The sequence below is a fragment of the Spermophilus citellus genome, assembly GCF_964194105.1.
Source record: "Spermophilus citellus genome assembly, chromosome: 5".
NCBI lineage: Eukaryota > Metazoa > Chordata > Mammalia > Rodentia > Sciuridae > Spermophilus > Spermophilus citellus.
The window spans coordinates 68687635-68698789 of NC_138186.1; the positions used below are offsets into that span (position 1 = coordinate 68687635).

Consider the following 11155-nt stretch of genomic DNA (forward strand, 5'->3'; position numbering starts at 1 on the left):
AATTCTATAAGGTAATATGCAAATAAGCACATCACCTCTGCTTCTGGGTAGGTGGAATGAGCATCTAGCAATCTAAAGCGTTCTACTCCTTCAGGCTGGAAGCATGGAAGCTCCTGCCAGAGTCTACTGCCCAGTTAAGCTACTCGTGAAGTATGACATATCTCAGGCTATCAAGGCATATTCAGTTTCACACAGCCACTAGTGCAGATTACAAAACCGATAATATCTTAAAGGTACATGTTTATCTAGAGCACTAATTATGCACATTAATTGCTAAATACCTACACCACCTGCTAGATAGTATGTGGGTACTGGGATAAGAGATAAACATGCCAGACAAATTCTTAGGAATCAAGGAAATGAAAGCATTGGTCATTCTCACTTGAAGAATGAAAATGGTTGATGAAGGAAAAGGATCAAAGCATTGCTTCAAGCTTGATGGTTTGAACAAACTGATCAACAGTGATGCTCCTGACCATGTTGGCCAATACGAAAGGTCTGTGGGGCATCCAGGTAAACCTAGCTAATGAGGAGTTATGAATCTAGAACTCAGAAAAGTGGTTACTTTCTCAGAAATAAATATCTGAGATGGACAATGGGTGAGTGGATAGAACCCTGCAGATGTGGTAAGCAGAAGAGCTAGTGAAATTTGGTCTTCCAACTGTAATTTGCAATTATTTACCTTAGTATTGAATTATGGGAGTCCCTTTAAAATATGCCAGACTCATTTCTCAGAAAGATGGTAAACTCAAGCCTGTACTCTCTACCATGGCTCAGTAAAAAGCACCTAGTCAGGCTGGGGATGTAGCTCAGTGGTCAAGTACATTGCCATTCTAGAATGCACAAAGCTCTGAGTTCAATCTCTGGCACCAAGAAAGAAAAAAGACAATCACCTATCTCACTGTCACTACAATTAGAGCCAACTTTCTTCAGGGTCACTGAGCTCATTCCAAACCCTCCTATTCCTTGCAAAAGAAACAAAAAGAAGCTGCTCTGAAAATGAAACTACCACTGCATTGTCCTGGAGAAACATGGAGGTCCTGAGACTCTGTCTTTATGGGGCTCTTTGGAGAAGTTTCCACCTGTTTCACAGGACAACTACCTGCTTGGATGGAGCATTGTGTAGAGAAGACAATTGACAGATAATGGACATGGAGACACTACACATGATCTAATGGCTCCCTTAAAGACTGGCTTGGAGATGCTGGCTCTATCTCTGTCATACTCTAAACATCTGAACCAACACATTGCAGCTGTAAACAGTGGGGAGACAAATATTCAAGAGGCTTTAAAGCAACATATTTTCCTATGGGCAGCTACTTATAATTCTTATCTGACTGCAGTTTCATAACCTATGTGATCACTTGAATATTCAAAATAAATTATCATGTTCTCCAAACTAATTTGTACAAAATGTACAAAGGCAGTATTACAGCCTCGGCTGAAATTAAAAAGAGGGTTTAGAAATGTAATTAATATAGTTATGCACCCTCCCCCAATGTAAATGTCTTAAAAAGATTTTTTAACTCAAGCCTGTGTAATACAAGGAATATAACACAAAAGCACATTTCTTTTCTTTAACATGATCTAAAAATTTAAATTTTATAATTGTTGTTTAGGTCTGGAGGTAAATGAGGAGGGAGAAGCATGAATAAAACGTACCAAAAAATGTGGAATTTTTTAAAAGCAAACACAACCTAGTAATCATATATTCACCTTTTCTAGACAAGGTGGCTAAAGTCAACAGGGTATAATCACCTGGTCAGATTCCATGTTAATATGTAAGCCATCATGTAAATATTATAATTTTTTTAATTTTAGAAAATACGGTGTTTTTAGCCATCACCATCTAATCAGAACTAGTTACTCTTATCCAGAAAGAAAACTCAGTTCTGAAAGAGTCTAAGAATCCTGAGATAACTAAAGGCAGGAAAGGTATCCAACACCCTGAACACTGTGGCCCAACATAGCAGCCTTTAACGGGGTCTGTATCAGAATGACTTGGTAAGTGTTTCCAAAATACTCATATGACTTATGCCTTCACCCAAAGGAAATTAGATGACCTAGAGATGAAAGCTCTCCCTAGGGGCTTTGGACATCCTTCCCTCCCTTCCCACACCTCTTAGGTCTTTTACACACCTTATAAATCAAACCCAGATAGGGTTGGGGCCAGGTAAGAACACCATTGCTAGATTCCATAGGCTCCTCAACTGGAGGCAGGGCTTTTAAACACTGATTTCTCATACCAATAGAGTTCTATGTTTGTATCCCCCGCCCACTCCCAGTGCTGGGGATAGGACCCAAGGTTTTGTACAAGGTAGACAAACGCTCTACCACAGAGTTAATATCACCAGCTCTGCATTTCTGATGTCCAAAAACAAGGCAGCTTATATTCACAATATTCAAAAGAATAGTAGGCAGGAAACAAAAGGTCACCCCTTTCAAGGACTGATCATAAATGTTATTCCCTACCACCTTTCTTTGTCTAAATGTTTGTTTAATTACTATCCACAAAAGCCCTGTATTGTTTGTACTATCAACCTCTCAGAATGTAATGATGAATAAGAAACTCAACTTTTTGTTGTTTCTTCTGATTTCTGAAGCCAAGGCTGCATATACAGATGACTATTATTTAGGTCTGACAGGCTACAGAAGAGCAGGGTGGCTATAAGCAGACTTCAACCCACCTGTCTGGGTTTGAATCCTGACTCTTATCACCTAGTAGTTGTGCAGCTTTGGACAAGTGATGTAACCTTTCTGCACCTTAGTTTCCTCATCTGTAAAACTGAGATTCCTACACCATGTGGTTTTGTGAGCACAAAATTAATTAATTTAGGTTGAGTACTTTGGAAAGGTGCCTGGTATGTGACACTGAACAGTTATATTCAGAATTCCACACAACAGTCTCGTTTTTTCTAAATCTGCCAAGTATTCCATTGTCCAAATGTAGCACAACTTATTCTTCTAAAGGATATCTGCTCTAAGTCTTATAATCTTCCGTTATTGTAAATAATGACTTAATATCTTATATAAGATGTATCTTCTATCATCTTAATCAAATTAGCCAATGTCCTACTTAACTGTCATGCACAAGACTCATGCTATCAATACCCTCCAATGGGCACAGGTACTATGAGCTCCAAGTTCTATATATGGCCTGAAGTCTCAAGGAAGAGGAATGATTTACCTGAGTCTACACAGACCTATGTGGCAGAGGAGGAACTCCACACAGATGTGTGGCTGCTAATCTGAACGGCATCATCTTCAATCCACTTCTTATAGTTCTCCTTACTTAAAAGAAGAATAGATGCTGGTATCTTACATCCAACTCAGATCCATAACAGGTAAATATTCAGAAGTTCTGTCAGAAGCAAACTCAAATTCTCACTGGGGTCATATCAACTAACAAATACAGCTGATCTGTAAATATTAAAGAAATTTGTTTGTTCTGCCACAGACTGAAGCAGAGGTACCCTGAACACACCCCTAGGGACATACACCACATGCCCAAACTCCCAAGGAAGCAAATGAATAATTACTGAATTTGGTGTCCTGAGAACTATTCTTTGGGGAAGCAGAAATTCATAACAATCACTTTGTAGTAGCATTTGCTGTGCCAAGGCAAAAGGGGAACAGTACTCTGGGGTTCAGAAACTCAGATAAAATATGTACTTGAGAGGCCAATTCTGCAGCAAGGCTTTAATTAGGGTCTGTTTAGTATGGGCTTACAAAAGATTAGTTCTGACAGGATGAAACTGTTGACTTGGAGAAAAGGAAAAGGCAAAGGTAGAACTTAGGAGAAATGGCACCCATAACCAGCATGTGCTAACAGGGGTGTGTTAGCTACTATAAGAATTATAGTTTAAAACTGTATGTATGTTTCAAGAAAATGGTTATTCTCAGGCAGTACAGAGGTGCATGCCTGTAATTCTAACTACTCAGGAGGCTGAGGTAGGAAAATCACAAGTTCGAGGCCAGCTTCAGCAACCTAGTGAGACCTTTTCTTGAAATTTTAAAAAATGTTAAAAAGGCAAGGAGGTGTGTAGCTCAGTGGTAGAGTGCCTCTGCATTCCATTTCTAGTACTACCCACCCCCCACCTCCCCCCAAAAAAGTCATTCTCTCAATTACAGAAAAAACAACAGTGTCAGCACTAAAATTGAAACAATTTCCTAAATCCCAGACAGTAAAAAGGACATCAAAGAAAAGGTACAAAAGACTACCTTAAAGTATAAGGAATACTGCTGAGCCACAGCCACAGCCCCTTAAAATATAAGGAATACCAAGACATACTTTTGCCTGAAAACAATTACAAATGTACTGGCAGGGAAGAGGAAGGGGCAAGAATAGAACTTAGTTTTTCTAAAAAAAAAAAAAAAAAAAATCACCAAGTATGTATATTTTAAATCTAGGGGCTACACAATTCTAAGAGCAAGTGCCTACAAATGAACTAAAAATGTCCCCATGGAGGAAATATGTCAGTGGGAGCCCAGAAGGAACCAAAATATTTGGCGACAGCAACATTTGTGGGTTGAAACTGGGGTTGGGTGGGTAGGGAGGTCCCATTACAGAAATTTAAAATTAGGTCAGATTCATATTTCTGTGACAATTTGCTTCACTATGCCAGATCTTCCTCAGCAGTTATGCTTTAACCCCTTAATAGTAAAAAACATTGACAGTTTGCTTCTGCTACTGCAATTTCCATCACCAACTCTGACATCATCTACCTAAGACCTAAATGATCTCCATTTTCATTTTCTAACCCTCATCAGAAACAAAGGATTTATTCTTGGCGAAAATTAAAATAAGAAATTTTAATCTTCCATTTTTGAAGAAAAGAAACCAATGCCCAGAGTTGATTTTCTCATGGTTGGTAGCAAGTTAGGACAAGAAACCAGAACAACAGTCTGTTTCTATACAATAGAGCACCCTACCTACAATCATGTTTTGCAGTCTTCTTCAACTAAAGTTTTAATAAGCAGAAGATTAACCTATGTGCTTTATGTAATCCTGCATCAGGGGACTGTATGTACTTTAGTATCTATTATATGGACTATTATGTGAGGTAACTCATTTGGTGGAAGGAGCCCAGGAGACTGGTTCTTACTCCTGGCTCTGCTAGACACTATTTGTGTAAACTTCAATAATATTAGGGCTCTCCTTTTTCTCACCAATGGCATTTAACTCAAAGATGTGAAAAGCACTCCATTTTTAGTAATATTAAAACATTGGAAAATGCCTACAGTGATTTTAAGATCTGTTGATTATAAGCTACATCTCTACCAAGAGGATAAAATGTGGACAACCATTTAAGAACTGATGAAATATAGTACCAATGTGTACTTGCACAAGAACCACCAAAAAACCAACCTCTTAAGACAGAAGCTAACCACAAAGAAGAGGAATCTAAACTCAAGAAGAAGAAATGGCCTTTTTGAATACTAAACTGGGCTGTTAGGATATTTCCATCTGGTTTCAAAGTTTCCTCCTGTCTTTATAATTCACTCCTATCCTTATAATATCATGCCTCTTCCACCACCCAGTCTTGGAATGCCCCTCCTCTGGTTGGCCCTTGAGTCCCAGTGGTCTCTAGGCCCTATCCTGAACACAGTCTTCTACAGTCACCTGTCTACAGTCTGTGTGACCATTGCTCCAGGTCAGACCTTGTCACTTCTAACAGCCTCTCACCCCCTCTTTACATTCCCAGTCTCTGTCCTTGCCGATCCATCTTACACACTTTGACAACTCCTATTTCTGGAGCACACCACTCATAACTTACCCTCCCAGTTCAAAAGTTTCATGATATTCAATTAGCAAACACCTCAGGAAAGGGAACAGACTAGGGAGTCAAGATGATCTTGGCTGGATGCTTTGTGACCTTGGGCAAATACCTAAAATTTCTGAGTCTCCATATCTTCATCAGTAAAGTGGGAATGTTCTAGTACCAACTAATGATAACTGAGATAAATCCTCACAAAATGATCTATATAGGATCTCACACACAGTAAATAAAGTTAGCCATTATTACTACACCAGTACCTTGCTTATCTAACCTTTTTTTCCACTTCAGCCAACTGGGCTACTTGTTTCTTGCCCAATGGTTCTGTACCTGTTTGCTCTCCAAATTCCCTCTTGCTTAGAATACAAGTCCTCATTATCAATGCCTGCCAACTAAGATTCTCTACAAAATGGAAGGTTAAATTTCAATATCCTTTCACTTCAGTTTAATTCAATTCAGTCACCTGTTTGGGTACTGACATCCTGGAAGACCTTACAGAAGACACTGTAGCTGACTTTCTATTGTTTCCCCACCTTAAGGTACAATAGCCAGCTAGGTGAGGTGAGATTCGACCTCACTTCTGGGATGGGTCCCAGATTATCAGATAGCTACTGATAATCTATTATCAGATATATTCCAGTTATTGCTTCAAGAAACCAAAGGTTTCTTCAAGACCTAGGCCAAAGCCCCTCTTTGAAAATGTTGGAAAGAAAAGTCTTCTTGTGTTGCTGTAGTGCCAAGAAGGTCCAGTTAGTTGCTGGCAGTCATCTTATAAAATCAACCTAAGAACATAACCAATACCTAAGAGGACTCTTAAATACAAAGCCAAAGTCCTGCCTTCAAAGACTTTTCAGGGCAGGTATGAGGTTAAACCTAACTGAATTTGGCTTTCTACCTCTTGCACCAAAAGCATCCTGACCAATTCAGCAGCTCAAGAAACTGATATGCCTAATGTGGATGGCTCTGCTATAAAGCTTTCCCAGATAGACGTAGACAAGTACCCCAGCAATATGCTTCTGACACCCCTTTGTTCCAAATGTGTGTAAAAGGCTAAATCAGGAAGCCCTTTGGAATCAGGAACTGTGTCATTCATCTTTGTATCTAAACACAACAAATAACTGACAGTTAATGGATTAATAAAAAAGAAATAATGTATGGGCTTTAAAAGGGGGAACAGATTTTAGGTAAAACTGAGACAACAAATATTAATTTTGAATGGCTTAGGTTGGAGCTTTAAGCACAAAATTAGATTTTTAACAAGGTATATGAATGGCACATAGAAAACTGAACAAATAATCCTAGACAGGTGAAGGACAAGGTATATTGCAAGAGGCAAAGTTCTGTGAATATGGAAAAGTCAGCTAACATCTCTAGGCTTTAGTTCTCAAGTGTAAAAAAAGAAGAAGAAAAGAAAAACAGGTGGGTGATAAAACTCACAGGGAGGTTATACAAATTATATGTGGAAAACAAACCATTAGTAAGTATTTTCACAATAGTACCAGAAACAGAATAAATGCAAGGAAAAGACTTATAGGTAACTAATGGGAGGGTTAGACTATTGGTAACAGAAGAATTGGTAGATACAAAGAAATTTAAAAAAATAATTACAAAATGTATCAGAAGAGGGAAAGTATAATGTCCAGAAGGAAAAAGGTAAAAGTATCTACTCACACTCTACAACCTTCCTCAGTTACCCTGAAGGAAGGTAAACAGTTTTGTCTTGATTTGTATAATTCAAGTTAGAATTAAGACATCCAAGGATAAGTACTCACCTCTAAAAATAGGAGAACAAGCAATAATTATGCTGAGAGCAAAAGAGAAAGCAGTGAAAAAAACAAAGACTTTTTCAAACATCAAAGGTACAAAAATTAAGGTCTCTAACCAAAAGCTCCAGGAAAGAAAAGGAACCATTTATCAAATCACCATTTGGCAGACCTGTGCTGGACTCTTTCATTTGTATCATCTTTGAAATCCATATAATAAATATGCAATGTGGACCCCCTCTCTCACTGATAGACAAAGAAATGGAGTTACAGAGATGAGGATAGTGTCTGAACATATGAGATACTTTCCTTGAAAAATCTTGACAACCAAATTTTAATATGCTTTCTGCTTTCACTTTTATGCAGAGTTCTATTCCAGATTCTGTAAAATTATCCATCTAACATCCATAATATTTTTCCCTTTTATCTTAAGTTAGGAATGGAATAGAAAAAACAAAAAGAGGTAACAGTACAGAAAGTTTCTGGCAATGACTGGGTTAAGAATCTAAAAGGAAAATGAGCAACATTTCTCTTCCAAGGGCAGAGCCTTCCTGGAGAACCCCCAGCAGTCAGAGTCTGAGCTAACTAGAAAAGTTGTCCCCAATCGCAGATAAAAAGCTAAAGTGTTTATACACAGCCACCTAATGCAAAACTGTTTGAATGTGTAGATGAAGCACCAAGTGCTGCTGAGACGTGCAATCAAAACAAGTGCAAACCAACAGGTTTTTGCCAAGTGGTTAGGGGAACGAATTACAAAACCTAACAAGCAACATTAGGTTTTCCGTACAACCCCATAAAACGCTTCCTGCCACGGGTCCCGCTTAAAAAAAAAAAAAAAAAAGGCTGCTGGTTCCCCATCAAGCACCTCTCAGTTATCCAGCCAAGCACATAAGTTATACACTACATTCGAATAAAGAGGACACACAGAGACCCTTGCAAAACTCGGCGAAATGCATTCTCTAAATTTGCAATCAAGGAGCATGATGATTTTAACTCACAATTAACTGTGAGGAGAGAAAACTGCCAAGTGCAAAAGCACTGAACGGTTGCAAGACAGTTCAAAAAGAACAACTTTTGCTCTAGGCATTACTACCTCGAGTAAAAAGAGGGAAGTCTCACTGGTATGTAAGGAGTAAAAGGGCACTTTTCCTAATAACTCACAACAAAACGCACCCCACAGCTCCCCAGGCAGAGGGCCGCTCCCGCGCCTTCCTCCCCGCCTCTCCCAGGCCCGGAATCCCTAAAAGGGCCGCCCAGGTCGACAGCGAGTCCTCCCCCTCTGGCTTTCCTATCAACCTCATCCCAGGGCTGCAGTTATCTGGTTTTAATAAAAACTGAAGTGGCCCCGAGCTAGCGGGTTTTCCTCAGAGGGGCGGAGGCAAAGGAAGAAGAGAAAAAGGCCGGAGAGGATCCGCTTCACTCCCTCCGCGAGCCCCACGCGAAGCTAGGGCAAACGCACCCGGCAGCAGGGTGCCCACCTGACCCACGTCCCCGCATAGGCTCTGCGAATCATCCAGGTTTTGTTTCTCTCTAAAGAAAAGCGCTGTCTGACAAGACGCGAGAACTGGGCGCACAAATATATCCATCCTGCCTCTGGTCTCCTGCACGGTGTCTAGCCTCCGCGGCGTCTGTCAGCACGCAAAAGGGGCTGCCTGCGGTTCGCACGGCCACACAGGTGCGACAGCATCCCGGTGGAAACCCCCGAGGCGCGCTACCTCCACCTGGGTGGCTGGGTGGGCTGCCGTGCGCTCCACCGCTGTACCCGCACCCCGGGTCCACGCTCCAGGGGCCGGGCTGCCCCCAGGAGCCGACCGGCTGGCGGAGTGAGCGGAGTTCTGGCCGAGCCGGCAGCTATTCCTCTGCACTAGGTTCGGGACCTAACCGCGGTCTGCAGCCCGCGTTCCGGCCGCGCGCTCGCTCGCGAGGGTGTCATGGCCGAGCGGCTGGCCCCGGCGAAGTTTCCTGGAGCTGACGGCTTACCTCTTGGCTTGAGGGACAGCAGCAGCTTTGAGAAGCAGCAAGGCGGCGGCAGGAGAGCCCTTGGCCAGCTGAAGCAGAGAGGATGTAGGAGGGAGGCACCGGTAGCGAGGATCCGCCGCGATGGGAAGAGGAAGGCGCCGGGTATCTACAATCAGAACGTGGGCTGACCGTGACGTCACAATGGCGCCGCCTGCCAATCCGGGCCCAAAGAATGAATCAAGCGCTATGATGTCATGGGGCTCCGGAGCCAATCCCCAGGCAATAGAACTTTCGTGATTGTAAATTCCAGAATCTGATGCAGTGGGGAGCAGACGCCAGGGTTGGTCCCCCTTAGTTCACGTGTCTTCGGGCAATTTTGCCCTCTTTCTTCCTAATAAGCCTGCGTGGAACCCAGAGTCTGCGCAATAGCAGTAGTGAAGTTCCCAGTGCCCTGAACTCTGATTCTTTTAATGCCAGTGACATTCTTTGGTAGTACTTGAGCGGCAGAAGCCGACCCTCATAACGGTCTTTTCTACAACTCTTAATGGGAACCAGTTCTTGTTTTTAGCTGAAAGAATTAAATGCCAACGGAGACCACTGGAGCAGAGGGCTGAAGTTAACAAAGCAATAACAACAAAACCATTCAAAACTCTTGTTACAACCTTAATTATTCCTTTTACATAGATTTGTTGTGTGCTTTTCTTACGGATTTAGTTTTTGGTTTTTTTTTTAGAGGTACTGCCACCTATGTCTACTGTATAAAATTATTTCAAAGGCGTTGTAAAAGAAGGAATGATGGTAGTGTGCGGGGTGCTGTTCACCTGGGCAAATTTAAGCACTTAAAAGTTATTCAGGCTATTTTTCATTGATGTATGGGTAATATAAGGGCTTCATCATCCTAGTGTCCTACAATTTCCCCCATTTCAACCCTTCAAAATTTAGCCTTTCTTCTAGTGCCCGTTTTGCAGTATTTCTACTACTCCATGTCCAAGGACCCAAAACAGTCAATTGTTTAATATAGGCAAACTTATTCTTTTATATATTTACAAAGTAATGATTACCTTTTGCTAGCTGTGCTTCAGACAGTGGACCATTACCATAGGAATACTGGTATACAAACTACCTACAAATAGGTAATTCAAACATACACCAATAATTGAGATTATTAACAGTCATTCAATGCAACTTGCCAGCTACTACGCAAGGCATTAGGGGGAAAGGGGGTGTTGGGGGAAGGATTCCCCGACCTTTAAAATGATAGAGTCAGAAAACAACTACAATGCAGAGCGGTAAATGCTACAATGGAATCAAATACACAGAAGTTTCTTTCAAGGGATTTATTGAAGGCATATTTTGTTGGTATAAAAGATTTCTGGGTATTTCCTGTATTTTTCACTCTTTGTGCAACAATACAAGACCAGAGGTGTCATACTAAGTTTCTGTAACACTAAATTCCTGGTTTTTAAACTTTTTTTCTTTTTTCAATGGTACTGGAGATTAAACCAAGAGACACTCTACCACTAGGCTACCCATAGCTATCTCTCTCTCTCTCTCTCTCTCTCTCTCTCTCTCTCTCTCTATATATATATATATATATATATATATATATATATGCTTTTTTTTTGAGACAGGGCCTTGCTAAATTGCTGAGGCTGA

The 11155-nt window shown here is 41.0% G+C and overlaps 1 protein-coding gene across 1 annotated transcript in view; it reads right to left on the reverse strand.

Moving 5' to 3' along the window:
* The window catches only part of ELOVL5 (ELOVL fatty acid elongase 5), a 73029-nt gene extending 63269 nt beyond the window's left edge, over positions 1-9760 (reverse strand). Inside the window, exon 1 of the mRNA XM_081295226.1 lies at positions 9521-9760. The gene's annotated coding sequence lies outside the window, so the exon portion shown is untranslated. The remainder of the gene's footprint in view (positions 1-9520) is intronic.
* Between the last annotated feature and the right edge of the window lie 1395 nt (positions 9761-11155).